Here is a 17882-nt window from a genome sequence, read left to right as displayed (position 1 = left end):
TCCTACGCCACACAGCATCACACACGCTCGAGGCCTGTAAGCTTGTGCAACTGTGAGATGTTTTGTCAGAAAGGAGTGGCCAAGCAATACACACACACACATCGTGTACTTCTGTGTGTTGCTTTTCTCAGGCCTTTAGTCTGACTCACAGCTAAATGCTCAGTCCTCACCCAAACCTTAGCATAACTCGAACCCTTAAAAACCAGATCACAACCTTTAAACAGCCTTTTGAAATTATGAGGACAAGACGAAATGTCCTCACTTTGCTGCTTGTTTCTCTCACTGTGAAGCAAGTACAAGTACTCTGTGTGTCTGTAACGCTGAATGTTTCTCCAGCACACACACACACACACACACAGTTCCACGGGTGAAGTTGCCTAACCAGCTCTTCAGTAAGATAGCAAATGCGTCGTTTCTGTTGGATGTCGCAAATTGCAACACTTGAAGACTGCACTTAAATGAATGCATTTGTCAGGCGCGTTGGTCCAAAGCAGCATACAAATGAGGTTCGGTCCGAGCCACAGGCGGTCAGGCCCGAGCGTTTGAGATAAAGTGCTGCAGCACTCAGTGTTAGTTAAAAAGAAAGCAGGCTGTCCATAACAACCATGTGGTTATTATAAATGTTAATACAGCTGAGGGGAAGTTCACACGTACTGAAAGATGTTGCAGATGCTGTAAGACTTAACAGAATAAGCAGCGAAGCATAACCTGTGCTACAAGTTTTAGCTTTTCTGTGCTGTATGTGGGACTTGAGATGGTTCGGTTCAATAATAACTCCTGCTTCTGTCTTTATTAGGGAATGTGTTTTAGATACCGAATATGTCAAAATATGCACCGTTGTTCTTGGTTTGATTGAAACATCCAGAATTCTTTTGAGGCTGTGGAAAACAGTCAGGATAGAGTGATTGTGGACCCACCGATTATGGGGTTCGATTATCAGTATGATGTTACCAGGATCGATCAGTGCTCACCTTGTCAGTTTTCTGTGAAGTAGCCACGACAGGAAATGTTCAGTTTGCAAAAGCAGTTAGACTGTTCACATTCATCTTTGTACTTTGATCCGTTGCTGACATGAGTGTGAACACATTTGTGCCTTGACCCCACATTTACAACAAGCGTTTGGCACAGCAGTCCATCGTAAACGTCAACGAAAGGGTGGCTCAGGCATTCATTTCTCTCCCTGTCCTTGTTTCGGTGGTTTCAGGGATTCCACCTAAAATGTTCTCGTCGACCAGCCAGCTGTACGAGTGCTGTCTCCACTTGTGGTGACGAGCAGCCATTCAGGCTCACATTCACACCTACAGGAAAATCAGTCGCCAGTTAACCCGAGCAGCATGTCATTGGACCGTGGGAGGAAGCTGAGGCAGCTGGAGGAAACATCTGGCGAGAACATGCAGAACTTCAACCTCACACAGAATTCAAACCCAGAAGCTTTTGGCTGCAAGGTGACCTGCACCACAAAATTAACAGAACAAATTCACAACAATTTTTTAGAGCAGCAGCAGCATATCTCACTGGAAACAAATCGTGAATGTCTGTTGACCAAATGATATTCCTGACAAATACAAAATACTGAGCGAAGTTTAGAAAGAAAACGCAGACCTGAGCTGGTGTCCGTCCTTCCTGTCGTCTGTCCAGTAAGAGCCAGGAGCCGAGTGTTAAACAGTCTGTACAGACAGCTTTTGTTTTAGCTTGTTCATAACAACTCGCTGTTAAACATCACCTCCAAATGAGTCGCTGTTTCCCTGTATGTCCTCCTGTCAGGGCGTCCATGTGGTGTCCAGCAAACACAGCAGGTTTTGAGGGCAACAGGCAGACCTGGTCTGTTCAGGACTCGCACCCCGCTTTGGATGGAGCGGCTCTCAAATCTGGAAATCTGACAGTTTCTTAATAAATCGAAACCATGACAACCCAGAGTTGAGAGCAGGTGGCAGAGCTGCAGTCCTGCACCCCTCTCTGTCCTTCAAAGTCCCATGGGGACCGTTTGTCCCCCAACCGCTTCGATTGTTTCAGTCAGATGTTGTGTAAAACTCACTGCACACAGTTAAAAATGGGAGAATTAAAATTATGCTCTGAGGCATCAAATCTCTCTTCCAGAGCTGTGAGTTAACATGGATCAGATTATCAGATTGATTTAGCTTGTCTCACTAAAACCTGGTTGTGTCTTGAAGTGTATGTTAGCCTAAACGAGTCCAGTCCTCCCAGTCATCTCAACACTCACTTTCCTCCAGGCAGCAGCACAGCCGAAGCCTTGAAATTTGGCTCAGGCCGCCTTGACGTGATCATCCAACGGACCCGAAGTGTGAGGGTTTTAGTGCTGAACAGTTTGCCAGAGATTTCTGGAAGTTGTGCCTGATTTAAACTAAAAAAAGTAATCTTATTTATAATCATTTTGTTCATTTCTTTGCTGGTGAAAATAATAATATATATGATTCATTAAGAGATTATTTCCGGTGGTTTTGGTGTTCTGTTGTGAACTCGGGCCCTCATTGTGTCCTTTCTGTCCTGATGTGATTTCAGATAGATTTGTGACTGTCTGATAATGTAAACTTTGCCTGTTGTGTAATCCATTCAAACTGCTGTAAATCCCTGACTGTGGTCGAGAGAGCCCTCTTGTGGACGGTAGGTGCACTGCTTACAGTTTAATGAACCACACTCTTACCTGCTGACAGATCCTGATTAATTGATTGATTTGGCACACAGCGAACACTCCAGTCATAATTTAGTGTCTCCTGGCGTTTGCTCCTGGTGTTCTTCCATCACTGCTTTGGAAGAAGGAAATAACAGCTGCATCCTCGCTCCGACTGCCTGCTGCTGCCAGGCTAAAGAAGAAACCCTGAGCACTGTGTGAATCTGCTGTGTACTTATGTTGTGGTAAAAGAAAATCCAAAATCTAAAATGACTCCATGTTTGTTTGAAGATCACAATCCCTGGTCTCGGCCTGGGCCACCCTGGCATCCTCGAGCAGCATTATTAACTCAGCCCAGAAGTGATTGATCATTTTTCTATTATTTTTACAATAAATATTTGATGTTAGAGTCACGTCCAGGCTAACATAATATAACAGTGTTAATAAAGCTGTTTATAACCTCAGCGAGGTTCACACATTGCACTCAGGTCTATAATTAGCTATAAGTCCCACTCATTTGTCTTGATTTGTTCATAACTAATCATCATCATGGACCAGAGAATTAAAGTGGCTTTAATTTCATGTTTTAGTCACGAATGTAGATCAAATGATTATGCATAATTAAGAAACAAAAAAGAAAATGAAACGCTCACACTGTCTGTGGGCCCAATGTGTTAATCTGCATGTGATTTCACCAAAGGTTTTGTCGTGGCTGAAGGGAGGCTGCACTGAAGGGTCTGCTTGGAACATGTGATCAGATTACAAAAAGTCAGTAAGTTTGATCAGCCTGGGTTGTGTTTGGAAAAGACACATTTCTGCAGGTTTGAACAGGTTCAGGAAGGCCTCCGCAGGCTTGAAAACCAACTTCAGAAATCAAATTTAGATCCGAACTAGTGAGCATGTGTTTGTTTTTAAAAAGCTGAACTTTGTCTCTGTGCTCAGATGGGCTCAGACTGGCTGTTGCTTACAAGGCTCCATGTTAATGTCCCACAGGGTTTGGTGAGACCGGAAGGGGGACCTCAGACCTGCTCCCTGTTGCCCCCACAAATTTGCTTCTGGAGAGTTTGAGTTTCATTTCGTGCGTACGTTCACACGTAACGTTTGTTTGTGGGCTGCAGATCATCTCGTCCTCTGGTGTTTGTCAAACGTCTCTCACTCACAGTCACAGCCCTGAGCTTGGACGCAGGACACAGACAGACCAGCAGCTGCCCAGCTGTGTGTCCCACGGACAGACAGACAGACAGACAGACAGACAGATGCACTGTGAGCTAACACATCAACTTCAGATTCAAGTGTTAAAATATATTGAGTTCATTATCAAAGTGTGGACAAACAAATTTGATTGTGCCACAACATAAATTCAGTGAACTAGTTTATACATTTGCAGTAAATACTTGACAAATAAACATGTTTGCTCATATTTGATCATTTTTCTTCTTTTATTTAAAAACTTTATCCAAATTTTGAAGGCAGCTGTGGCTCAGGAGGCAGACTGGTCGTCCTCGGTGCTCCTGATCTCGGACCCGAGGTGATCCTGATCTTGGACCCGAGGTGTTCCTGATCTCGGACCCGAGGTGATCCTGATCTCGGACCCGAGGTGCTCCTGGCGGCTCCTTTTCACGGCCGATGAGCTGGTGGAAACTTTGCATGGTGTCCTCAGCCACCAGGTTGTTTGTGTGAGTGGATGAATGTTATTCGTGTTATTGTGTACATTTTCAGTCAGTCGTCCACAAACGATCCGATCAGATTTTTGAATTAGAAAACGTTCACACTGAATCAGAATGTTTGACTCTAAACAGTACAGACGGATCCTCCTGAAATAAAACTCGTGTTAGATGATGTGTGGTAGATTTTCCATATTTTATCTCAACAAACGAACTTCTGACAGTATTATAGTGTATTATATACTCATGTAAATCAACGCAGTCGGTGGAAAAAGAGGAACTTCTGCTAATGAGCCCTCTCGCGTTTCTCGTTTGTCATCTTCCTCTTCTTTCTCATGTCAAATATTAACTAACTAAAGTCTGACATGCCGCCTTTGTAGCCTGATGTTAGATGCACGTTCAGTCTGTGCAGCTGAATAAAGTTTTCTTCTGTCACTCCTTTCTGAGTGACTTTATTCACTTACTGCATTTTTTTCTTCTCTTTTTCTTCGTTAGACCCAACCTGCGGCCACAGCAGTGAAGTGCATTAAGAAAGTTCATGTCAGAACACAGTGGGAACAGAAAGTCACTCCATCTTCAGGTGAAATCATGTTAAAAATTTTATTCTTCTTTATGCAGTACACCATCAAACATCTCTCGTTATGCTGCCACTACATGAGGAACAACATATGAGCCATAAAGAGCACTCAAACATCTCTTCATGTCCCATACAAACATGTCGTGTGTGTGTGTCCATCCCTCAAAATGTATTAATATAATTAATAATATATAATATATGTCAATTCCAAAAGTCCAAAGAGAAGACGGTGACGTCAGGAGGATCCATCACTCATCCATCATATTTCCACCAGATGCTGCAAACCGAGCATCCACAATCGTAAATGAGCCCTCTAACCCCTCAGCTTGTCCCTCGTCAGCGCGTGAATCCTGCTTTAGCTGCTTCACTTCCACTGGACTGGACTGACTTGTGTTTCTCTTGTGTCTAAACACTAAATACAAATCAAACTGATTTAATAGTAATGTAGAACGTTATTAAACACACCTCACTTAATTATGGTATAATACTGTGCACGAAATTGTTGTTAAGCCCCGCCCCCAAGAACAGTATTTCCAGGAATCCCCCTTTCTGATAGGTCAAGGGATTCCTGGGAAAACTGGACCCTAGGAGAGAGGAAAAGAGAAAAAGCAAGAGGTCGGCGAGCTCCTCGTCTTCTCGTCTTCTCCCTCACTCGCCTGCTCACTCGTTCGCTCGCTCGCTCACTCATTCATCTGAAATAATTGATTGTTGATTTGAAATCACTGAGATATCATTTCACCCTTGGTTATCTCTACCTGCGTTAATCCCAGCTCACCTGTTCATCACTGGGCTGACATGCTGACGCTCAGACAATCACTGAGCGTAGAGTCGTCAGTGAACCTAATCTGAAACCCGCGCAGGTGAAACACTAACAACTTTCTCATGGAAAAAATGTAAACTAAAACCAAATGTTGTCGAGTGGTTCAGTCTCATCTGAATTCCAGACTGACTGAGATCCGCTCGGCGTCCTCCCGTCCCGTGATGACCCCCCCTCTGGATGTTGTCCCCGGGCTCTGTCCTCTGTCCCGAGCTACAGTGCTTCATCTCAGACTACCAACTGACCAGAGATGCAGCACTGCACCATGGGCCACAGGGATGGACCCTAACCCAGACTGGAGCTTTGAGTTTTCATATCCGGAAGCAACAGAACCTTATCTGATATGAATCACGATTACTGCAACTCACACACAGAGAGCACAGCACAAACGTTTTGCTGAATTCACATCATAGAAAATGATAGTGTACCTACGTGATGCCAACTTCCTGTCCGGCTGCTGCAGCTTCCTGTGGCGTTACGCGCAGACAAACTCACAAACAAAGCTTTTAAAGTGATTCTGTGTGTGATACTCACCTCTCTGCCACATGCGCTGAAACCTGAAACACAACACAAATACTTTGTTAAAAGAGCCGTTGGTTCCAGCAGCAGACATCTGAGTGCACACACACACACACACACACACACACACACACACCTGACGCTTCAGGGTCAAAGCCTCCGAAGTGCAGAGCGGCTCAGTGGTGTGTCCGACCGATTCCTCTAATTCACGCCACAGGACACTCGTATACCAACCAAATGTCAGCCACAAATATGTGACAGTTTTCAAACAAGTTTCAAATTTCATTTCAACTGCACAACTACAGACCAAAGAAGAAGTGAGTAAGGAAATGCACTAAGGAAATGTCCAGCTGCTCACGTGGGGTGTGAAGAGGCCTCAGTGAAATCTTTCATGAATACTGAAGAACATGTTGGCGGGTAACCTCCTCCACCGCCTCAAAGCACGACAGAACGTCTGTGACGGAGGCTGCTCTGAAGCTGTTCTGGAGGTTCCCCATTACATACGACTGTGAAACCCAGAGTTATCATAGGACTCTGGAAAACAGTTCAGCGGCAGCGGTGGCAGCAGCTTCGTCTCGTTGCGGCAGAAGAAATGTTGTTCTTGAAGACTGAAAAGCCTCCTCGTGAGCCCACACAAGCTGAAGTACAAACAGATAACACTGGAGTGTGTGAGTTATTCTTATTGCTGCAGACTGCAGCATCTCATAAAGCTTACATTTTAAATAAAGTCCATTATCACAATACGGTCGTGGGATTTTAATGTTCTCTGGGCACCGACACTCAGGCAGCGTGTGCATCACTGATGTAGCGAGGAGAGACGGAGAAGACGGGTGTTTTCCAGGAATGCTCTGATTCTGCTTCGCTGGAAACTCCCAGAGTGTCCATATAAGGCCTGAGCCAGCCTTTTATTTTGAGGATCATGGAAAATAGGATTGCTGCTTTGGATAAACATTCCCACCACTCAGCCATCCAGCCCCTGCCTCTCCTTCCAGCTGCCTACATACATTCCCTTTTCTAGTCACAGTGGGGAGAGACTTAAAAGGCAGCAGAGGGAGAGGAGGTCTTTATCTCTGAGTCCTTCTCCCTCTGCTCTGGGCTAAACAAGTCCATATTAAGAAGAACTGCTCTCTCTCTCTCACACACACACACACACACACACAATCAGCAATTACTCACTAAACTAGAACCAAGAACCTGAGTGTGTGTGTGTGTGTCTGGAGTGCATGCATACCACATGACATCAAGCTTCAGCCTGCTTCCTGTTCCCAGGTTCCACAGGGCAGGCAGCGTCTGACTTGTTGTTGTGTTTTCTTCTGAAGTGTGTTGGATTAATTCACGTCCGAGACAAAGCGCCACCGTGTTTCAGTGGGAATAAAAAGCAGTGGTTTTCAGGCTACTCCCTGTAGTACTTTTTGCAGTACTTATTGCTGCACCACATTTGCCCACATCTTTATGTAACAGCTGCTTTTGGCTGAAATCTGCGTTTGTCCAAACCTGAGGATGTTATTTACAGAATATGATGCATCAGCGCAGATTAAACTTGTCGTTGACATGAGCTGATGCTTAACCATCTGCAGTGCGTCGCACACATTCATGCTGCGGTGATCTTAACACGTCACGGGGAACGTTTTGCTGCATGACTGACACGATTCTCGCGTTTCTGAACGGACTGTTTGTGTGTCGTGCGATCTGCAACACAAGCCGGCGTCCACCCGTTCACACACACACATTCACACACGGGTGGCAGGCGACGCCATGCGTGATGTAGACCTGGAGACCTCAGGACCGTGGACGAGCTGCTCTGCTCCCTGAGCCACAGCTGGATGTGAGTCAGGATTGGTGCTTGTGGTTCCTGTAAGTCGCTTATCTTATTCTGTTCCTTTGTGCTATTTGTGCCTGATGACCCAATCAGATTTCACCATGTGACATGTTTATGTAACTATGTGCTTTGCTGACGTAGTCGACAGATCAGACAAATTCTGATCTTCCAGATGAATGTCCTGGCCTGACAGTGAATTATTACCAAATGACTTGTGTTGTTTATTTGTTCTATTTTGTTATTGTTGATTCGTCAACACTGCAGGTCGGCACATCACTGCTGACTCAGCAAACACAACATCACATTTTTACCTTAACTAAAAAACCCCAATATTTCAGTCAGTCTGACCACAGGCTACCAGCCCTGAAAGGGAATGTGTGTGTGTGTGTGTGTGTGTGTGTGTGTGTGTGTGTGTGTGTGTGTGTGTTTAGACAGGCTGTGATAACAGTCAGAGCCATCTCTCCTGTTGAGCCAAACATTGCCTAATATGGTTTTCTTTCTCTTTCCCCTCGACTCTGTAAATCACACACAGGAAGCCTTCCCTCGACTTTACACCGTCTGTCACACTAAATGTCTCTCTCCCTCTCTCTCTCACACACACACACACACACACACACACACACACAGAATGGGAGAGAGAGGGAGAGAAGAAGAAGAAAAGCGATGCCTGTGTAATATGAAATCAAAGTTTTTAAAAATAGAGAGCAGACAGATTTACTACCCAGTGATGGGAGAACCAAACACTGTGTCAGAGTACAGTAAAAGATCCAAACAGAAACAGACAAAGTACAACACGCAGAAGAGGTCTTTAAAATTATTTACCAAAAATGGTCATGCTGAATGAGAGCAGCTGAAGCAGGAGCCTGTCAGAGGTGCAGTTAGGAACACAAGGCCCCTTAGGAGGGTTTTAGGGGCCCTGATGAGACCTTTAAGGAACCCTGAGCCTCTAGGGGCGAAGGGTGACGGCACAGAGAGGAACCTTTGACTTTGTCACAAGCACATATTTAATGTTAGGGGCTCACGAGCCATGAAGGCTGACCCGCTGGAGGTTTTACTGAAGTGAGCCTGCAGGTTGTTGGACATGGCATCACTAAATAGCTCCAAAGCTCGTTATTCACGCGTGCACTCACACACCGATGGCCGAGAGCCACCACTGGCCTCTGCACTGCACGCCGACTCGCTGACAAGTGGATAAGAGGGAGGGAATCGAACCACCAGCCCTGTTATGCTGAGCCACAGCCTGAGCTCACGTCACTGTTCCTGGTGTTCACCACACGAACACATGCTGCATACATTTATTAAAGCATCTGCTGTGGACTTTGGCTTGTCTGACAGAAGACAAACCAGCTACTTCAGCACTGGTGTCATAAAGTCACTTTTACCTTTTTGAGACTAGACAACCATTTCAACACCATTAAGAAGAATAGACGATAAGTGACGTACTGCTCCTTTAAAGCACCTTACATTAGTTCCTGCGCTGGCTGACACATCACCGCCGTCGGTAAGGCGCATCACACACCACAAAGCCGCTCGAGCAGGTGACGCTCACTGGGACGTCTTAACTAACTCCAAAAACGCTTCACCTCTCTGCGCGTTCGTTCTCACACAGCAGTGAAATGAATGAAGGCTTTGCTCTTTTTCACAGAACTTGAATTGCAGGAAAAGCTGAAGTGAAGCTGAACAGGGACAAACACCGTGAACACTGTGGCCCACAGATCATCAGCCGGTTTGACGCTGAAGTGTTTGAGGTCGTCCACTGATTGGAAGGTGAGTGGGTCAGTCAGCTTACATGTCACATGAGTTCTCGAACCCCCAACTGTCCTCAGTGACTCTTCCCTCAGTGTGTGGGTGTTGGTGTGAGTGCCTATGAGCACGGTGTCCTCTGCCACCAGTGTGTGAATGTGTGTGTGAATGGGCGAATGCTGGCTTGTGTTGTAAAGCGTTTTGGGTGGTGAGTCAGACTGGGAGATGGACTGTGGTCTGTGAGCAAAGCCCCTTTACCATTTAGATCCTGCCAGGAGGTTCACAGCAGTCACAACATGCAGCACGAAGTGAGAGGAGGGGGGGTGGGGGGGGCCTTCAGACGAGTTCATCTCCATCCTCCCACTTCTCTCACCTTCCATATGTCTCCCTTCCTCTCTCCACCCCTCTCTTCCTCCCTCCTCTTCCTCCTCCTCCCATGTGAAACTGACCCCGGTAGTCATGGCCTCTTGGTCCTCAGAGGGACTGAGGTGAAGGAGTGTGTGTGTGAGTGTGTGTGGAGGGGGTTATGTGAAAGGCCTCCTAACCCAGTGCCTTTAAGACTTCTGACACTCAATAAATAAACACAGCATTTCCTCTCTCCTCCCTCCATACGCTTTCTCATGTTCAAAACTTTCCGTGAGAAGTCGGAGGAGAAACTACACAAAGTTACTATCGCATTAGCCTTTCTGTCTCGTGTGGGCTTATGCTCAAACCGTATTCACTCTTAAAGCTCAATGTGTGTTGCTAAAGACATTTGGCCAGGGAAACAGTCACAGAATTCTGTTTAGGTTGGGATAAAGTCTGGGCTCACGTGTTAAGCTGTGACAGGGAGAGTTAGAGGCTGGTGAATACATCATGTCAGCTGTGTGTGTGTGTGTGTGTGTGTGTGTGAAGTCCTCGCACCTTTCGGTTCCCCTCAGAGTTGCTGATTGTCCTCATGGTTGATCACCTCGCTGTGGATCTGGTCCCAGTCTCGATGCCGTCCTGCTGGATGAGAAGAGTCGTGTGAGGGCCGGAGGGTTTCTCATCAGACTGTGGCTCTGGTTTTACCCTCTGGGGCCTGCATTGCGCCCCACAGTTCCCACGATGCCTGCTGACACGTGACTTTATTGCATGACCGCGCTCCCTCCAAAATGAGGTGAATTCAACATTTTGAGAAAGAGGTCAGACAGGAAGACGAAATCGTGAGTCCATTCCAGGCTGGTTTACTGAGAACAAATGAAAACTGCTTTTGTGACTCAGAGTACTGCAAAGTTAAAGTCCCGCTTCATTCTCAGTGAGCACTGCTGATTTAAGTCAGTGTCACACTTTCACTCCCACTGAGCTGCTCTCTGATTTTACTTGACTTCATCTCATGCTCAGTGCTGAGAGAAAGTCTGTGGCCCATTTGGAATTTCCTGTATTTCTGCATAGATGTGCCCTCAGATGTCATCAGGTCTTGTTTAAGTCCTAAAACTACCACTTAGTCATACATTTATTTAGCAAAATTGTTCAACATTAAATGTCTTTGTTGGACCTCTTGAATCATGCGTTCATTTACAGTAATTTCCGGACTATAAGCCGCTACTTTTTTCACACGCTGTGAACCCCGTGGCTTAAGCAATGACGCGGCTAATTTATGGACTTTGCCTCGAGACGAAAGTGACACTGAGAGCGACAACGAAAGAGAGACTGAGAAAGTGTGTGACGAAGTAATTCTGAGGCTGTTCAGTTCCGACTTGATAGTGCAGATGAAGATAGCGTTCAGAGACTTTTCCGGTGGGCGACTGTTACAGGCACTGTTTGGGAAAAAGCATTTATTTAATTAAAAGTTAAAAAAAATGTTTCTGTGTAAATATCCCAACATGGACACCTGTGGCTTATGGACAAATGCGGCCTGTACAAGTTTTATTTTTTTGTTGTTTTTTTTTTTTAAATTTAGTGAGCGTGGCTTGTATTCAGGTGCGCTCAATAGTCCGGAAATTACGGTAAGTGAAATCAGGTGCTCGTGGTTAAGTGTGAGTTTAGCAGTTTTGGCCTTCAGCACACGGGATTGTGCTGTGTGTGAGATCAGACAAAAAGGTGTTTTTGGTCACAAGGCTGGAAAAGGTTACAAAAGGAAGGCCACACCTGACCACAGTCCAGGTCCAGGAGTCCATCATCAGACGCTGAACAACAGCGACGTGTGTGGCAGGACAGTAAGACGAAAGACGCCGCTCTCCATGGAGGACATGGCTGCCTGCCTAAAGTTTCCATGTGCACGAATCAGAAGACAACTGAAGAAAGTTCTGTGGACGGACAGAACGGAGCTTTTCCGTCTAAATGAGAGACGTCGTGCTTGGCCGAAAACAAACGGCGCCCCGCCTGAGAACTTCTCACAACGTCGGCAGCTTATGGTTTTGGGCCGCTTGCAGTCATTGGCTGAATCATGTGAATTTTGGATCGTAACAGCAGATTGTACAGGAAACGCAATGACCCTAAATATACAAGTCAGTCTACGGAAGAACAGAAACCAGAAAACAGTTAACTTTTTGCAACAGTCGAGTCAAAGTGCAGACTTCAGGCCAACAGAAATGAAATGTGATGTAAGATTACTGAGGTGACGCAGTTTGGAAAGACAGAAGAGCCAAAGTTCAGCAGTTACAGAAAGCGTTTGGTTGAAGTTGTTGCCACTTAAGACGATTTACTGAAAGGTTTTTCCAACAAGGACACTTAACGTTTGATCATTTTACTCAGAAAATAATAAAAGCATCGTGTTTTGTGTTATTTGCTTAACTGCATCCTCACATGTTTAGGACTTAGATGAAGCTCTACTCAATCACCCTCATGCACAGAAAAGTCTAACGAGTCCACACGCTTTCAAGCAGCTCCTGTCTGTCTCCTGCACACTGTGACATCCTGCATGTCCCGCTGTGAGAGCCTGGACGGTGGAGACAGAGCGGACTCGCTGAGCGGACATCGGTGTCTCCGTTCTGTCTCCACTGTCTCCCGCTGTGAGAGCCTGGACAGTGGAGACAGAGCGGACACACTGAGCGGACATCGGTGTGTCTGTCTGTCTTCACTGTCCTGCTGTGAGAGCCTGGACGGTGGAGACAGAGCGGACACACTGAGCGGACATCGGTGTGTCTGTCTGTCTCCACTGTCTCCCGCTGTGAGAGCCTGGACGGTGGAGACAGAGCGGACACGCTGAGTGGACATCGGTGTCTCCGTTCTGTCTCCACTGTCCCGCTGTGAGAGCCTGGACGGTGGAGACAGAGCGGACACGCTGAGCGGACATCGGTGTGTCTGTCTGTCTCCACTGTCTCCCGCTGTGAGAGCCTGGACGGTGGAGACAGAGCGGACACGCTGAGCGGACATCGGTGTGTCTGTCTGTCTTCACTGTCCTGCTGTGAGAGCCTGGACGGTGGAGACAGAGCGGACTCGCTGAGCGGACATCAGTGTGTCTGTCTGTCTTCACTGTCCTGCTGTGAGAGCCTGGACGGTGGAGACAGAGCGGACTCGCTGAGCGGACATCAGTGTAGGACCTCTTGGCCGTGCAGGCCATTAGAGTAAACCGCCAAGCGTCCGAGTGTAGAGACATCACATTAATCGTGGTGGACGACAGCGGATTCACTGAAACGTCGGCGGCGTGATCGTACCTGACTGAGACCTGTGCTTCCGGTCAGCTGAGGTGCTGCTGGCTGCTTCGCTGCTGGACTGATATGATCTCCACAGCTCGTCTTCTCCCTCTGCAGGGCTTGTTTTTCCCAGCCGCGTTCTTCAAAAGCTCTCGAAAACATTCACTCTCTGCTTCAGTATTTTCAAAGTAAGCAAGCTGGAGTTCAAATGAGAATAAAAAGTCTGTTCATCAGTGCGGGACACCCCGTGAGTCCGTTTGTCTTTCTCCGTGTGTGTGTGTCTCTTATGAAGCAGATGGTCCAGCCATGCATTCCACTGTTACCTTGTATGGTCACTGGGGGGGTGGCCCTTACATGAGGAAATGCCCCCTCGGAGCATGACTGATGGCACAGGAACCCAGAAGTCCAGCGAGGGACTTGAGTTGAGTCTGTCGGGAGAAGATGGAGGGAGAAAAGAGACAGAGGGACAAACAGAAGACGAAGCGATGAGAAAGAGGAGGGACACAAAGAGGGGAAGAGTGGGAAGGTTTTAGGAGGGGAAGGAGAGAAGCAAAAGGAGACAAAATCTGAGGAACAAAGAGGATGTGAGGAGAAAGACTGAACACAGAGAGGGAAAGAAGGAGGGGTGTGTGTGTGTGTGTGTGTGTGTGTGTGTGTGTGTGTGTGTGTGTGTGTCAGGGAGGTATATTTTCCTTTGAACAAAAAAAAGTTTTCAGACAATTTCCATATTTCTTCTAAATTTGGGCTTTTTCTACATCTGGTTTGCAAACTGAGAGACCACATGGAACCTATCACACTGCACAGACAGACAGACAGACAGACAGAGAGACAGACGGAGAGAGAGACAGACAGAGGGAGAGACAGAGTCAGACTGACAGACAGATGGACAGAGAGACAGACAGACAGACTGAGAGACAGACGGAGGGAGAGACAGAGAGAGACGGACTCACAGAGTGAGACAGACAGACAGACAGAGAGACAGACAGAGACAGACACAGAGTGAGACAGACAGACAGAGAGAGACAGAGAGAGACAGACTCACAGAGTGAGACAGACACAGACAGAGAGACAGACAGAGAGAGACAGACACAGAGTGAGACAGACAGACAGACAGAGAGACAGACAGACAGAGAGAGAGAGACAGACAGACAGACAGACAGAGAGACAGACAGACAGAGAGAGAGAGACAGACAGACAGACAGACAGAGAGACAGACAGACGGAGGGAGAGACAGAGTCAGACTGACAGACAGATGGACAGAGAGACAGACAGACAGACTGAGAGACAGACGGAGGGAGAGACAGAGAGAGACGGACTCACAGAGTGAGACAGACAGAGAGACAGACAGAGACAGACAGAGAGTGAGACAGACAGACAGAGAGAGACAGAGAGAGACAGACTCACAGAGTGAGACAGACAGACAGACAGAGAGACAGACAGAGAGAGACAGACACAGAGTGAGACAGACAGACAGAGAGAGACAGACAGAGACAGACACAGAGTGAGACAGACAGACAGAGAGAGACAGACACAGAGTGAGACAGACAGACAGACAGAGAGACAGACAGAGAGAGAGAGACAGACAGACGGACAGAGAGAGAGACAGACAGATGGGGGGAGGGAGTGAGACAGGAGTGGAGGTAGAGAACAGGAAGAAGGTAATTATTTCAAGTAACGTTGCTGCTTTTTATCTCTCGGCTTATCAGCGTCTCTCAAATGCACGCGGACTTTTTAAGTTGCGTGTTACGAGTCCATCCATCCATCCATCCATCCATTTTCTATACCGCTTATCCGTCAGGGTCGCGGAGGAGCTGGAGCCTATCCCAGCTGACTACGGGCGAGAGGCGGGGTTCACCCTGGACTGGTCGCCAGTCAATGTGTTACGAGTCCCGTTTGTTATTTTTTTAAAAAAGCTTAAATGTTTGCATAACGACCGTGTCAACTTTGTCATGTGACGGTAAAGGGAAAGCGTCATACACACCTGTGCTGCACAACCAGAAACTAACAGCGAACTGCTTGAACCTCACATGAGCTCACTGCGTGTGAGGAGCATCACTCGGCCGCTGAGGGACCTGAGCTCAGATATCACAAAAGTATAACAAACAAACACCAGTTAGGCTCAGGATCAGTTCATACGGACCACAATGATCAGGACTTCGAGTGCCACCGCGGGAACCGGCATCTGGTTTGAAGTCATTTGGTGTGAAGTCAGAAGCAGGGCCCGATCAGAGGATCTCAAGTCAGCAGATCAGAGGTGTGGCTGAACAGGAAGCACAACATTCAAGGCATTCAAAACAAGCGAGAAAATCTTAAAAATCAATTATCACACTTGACATGATGTGGTGTTTGCTCGTCAGAAGCCTGGCAGCAGCCTTTTGTCTCGGCTGCGGTGTATGGATGTCACATTATTAGTCAAAGTAAACACGGCGGACGGCCTGCTAAGACTCACCGCACATGACAGGATGCAGATTTATCAGAACACGCGTCCTGTGAGCTCGCGTGGCTGCAGGGATTCAACAAACTAAGCAAACGTTTCATATTCAGCAGCAGTTTGTGGGGTTTTTGTGGCTTTTTGTCCATTTTTGGAGTATGTTACAATACTTCCTTACTTAATTTCAAAGTAATCCAAAAGTATTCTGATCAGATTGGATTTCAGAGACAGACAGACTGTGGCTCAGGATGTAAAGTGGGTCATCCATCAGTCGGACGGTCGCGGTCTTGATCCCTGGCCTCTGCGTCTGCCGAAGCGTCTTTGGGGACGCCGCCGAACCCCAAACTGCTCGTGGTGGCTCTTCCATTGGCGTGTGTGTGCTCTGCCACGGGCGTGTGAGTGTGTTTGTGAACGAGCGAACGCTGGCTCGTGTTGTAAACCCCGTCGAGTGGTCAGCCAGTCCACTTACCGTTACATCAACGTGTTTTCAGAAGAGATAACGTAACTAATTACAAATAACGTCTGACTAAACTGAATTTCCAAAGTAATCTGACCCTGATTGGTCTCTTGCATATCATCAAATATTTATTTTACTTTATCCCTCAAATCTGTTTTTTGAGCTAAAAGGATCATCTTCATATTTGATTCAGTTCATTTGTCCAACACGTTTTATAACCTTAACACTCCCGTGGCAGACATTTTGAATCTATCCTGGTTAAGTAAACTTTCAAAGTCATATTGTGAGTTTTCACTGTCTCACATGATGCTCACCAGTAAAAGTGAACACTGCTAACAAACAGCTTTTCTAAGTGACAGCTTCCTGTTGAAGTGGCTGAGATGCGTCTGAAGGAGAGAATGGGGGGCAGGTATGAACCAGCTTCAGACTCTCCTCTCTGTCTCTTCTGTCTCTCGTGTCTTAATAAGGTAATGTTTGGAGACGGTTCAGTGTTTACAGCAGACGACAGGACTGAGCCATTAGTGATGGCAACCATGCGTGGGCACACCCACACGCGTTCGCTTCACCCGCTACGAAATGTACGAGGCAACATCACAGCTAAATTTTATACGAATCTCCAACAGAATGCGTTTGAAGTGTTTTTCCCTTATATGGAAAAGATATCCACTAAACTTTAAAAAAACAAAATAAAACATATGAGGGCAGAGGAAAGTGGACACTTGAGGGATTGTTAAGAAGAAAATAGACTGAAGTGAATTTTGTCCGTGAACTGGGGCGTCTCTGGCTGTCCTGAAACCTGCAGTGATGAAGTGCAGTTTGAGGGGCAAATGTAGAGTTTAGGGCCACGACTGGTCCAGAGGTCTGCCATCCAGCAGAGATGGTGGAACAGGACTCTGCATGTCACCTGCCACAGGTGGCGTCCAGGTCTGTCCAGGACACCAGTTTCAGGCAGATTTCATCAGCTCTGAGCTCTTTCCTCTCACCTCTCCAATCATCCAGGCTTTCCGGTGGGGAACAATTTTATCTTATTTCTGATCACTACGTCACCAACACATTTGCTGAAGATGTTGACTCCTCAAGGCCTTTGAACATGTGCAAGCTCGTGAGGCGAACAGGCAGGGGAAGCAGACAGATGAGCTTCGACTGAGCCTTGTGGCTGCTGCCAGTCCAGGGTATTGACTCCATACCAGTAGAACACTTGTTGACTGGCTGTTCAAATGAATGTACACAGCAGCAGCAACACTGATGGATTCTCTGGGCGGATAATGTCATCAACTTTTCAACATTAAAAAAGTAGGATTATGTTTTCTGTCAACAACTTGATGGATGACCTTTGACCTTTAGGGTCAGGCGTCAGACATTATCTATGAGCTTATCCCTGACCTTCTTCCTCATGTGAAAAATCGGCTGTTAATATCCAAAGTTGCTATCACTGCTGCAACGTGAACACCACTGACAGGTGAAGTGAGTAACACTAATCTGTTTACGATGCAGTGTTCTGCAGGGGAACCTTTGGGTTCTGGCAATCATGTGGACGTTCTTTGACACACGGCACCCATCTAAACACTGCAGACCAAATACACCCCCCTCACATGGCAACGGCTCTTCCTGTCAGCAGCAGCCTCCCCCC

At 46.8% G+C, this 17882-nt stretch overlaps 2 long non-coding RNA genes across 3 annotated transcripts; one reads left to right on the top strand and one right to left on the bottom strand.

Moving 5' to 3' along the window:
- The first annotated feature begins 4068 nt into the window (after positions 1–4068).
- LOC124067757 lies at positions 4069–10056 on the top strand. Of its 2 annotated transcripts, none has more exons than XR_006844815.1 (3): positions 4069–4305; positions 4789–4873; positions 9671–10056. It is a non-coding gene; the product is annotated as an uncharacterized LOC124067757 (long non-coding RNA). The 2 variants fall into 2 exon arrangements; XR_006844816.1 differs by lacking the exon at positions 9671–10056 and having other exon boundaries at positions 4087–4180; positions 4227–4305; positions 4789–4893.
- Positions 4880–15360, bottom strand: LOC124067756. The gene is made up of 4 exons (XR_006844814.1): positions 15346–15360; positions 13386–13780; positions 10672–10752; positions 4880–6244 (listed from the first exon to the last, which is right to left on the bottom strand). It is a non-coding gene; the product is annotated as an uncharacterized LOC124067756 (long non-coding RNA).
- Between the last annotated feature and the right edge of the window lie 2522 nt (positions 15361–17882).

Source organism: Scatophagus argus, chromosome 12 (assembly GCF_020382885.2).
Source record: "Scatophagus argus isolate fScaArg1 chromosome 12, fScaArg1.pri, whole genome shotgun sequence".
Lineage (NCBI taxonomy): Eukaryota > Metazoa > Chordata > Actinopteri > Scatophagidae > Scatophagus > Scatophagus argus.
This window is presented reverse-complemented; position numbering and strand designations above follow the sequence as displayed.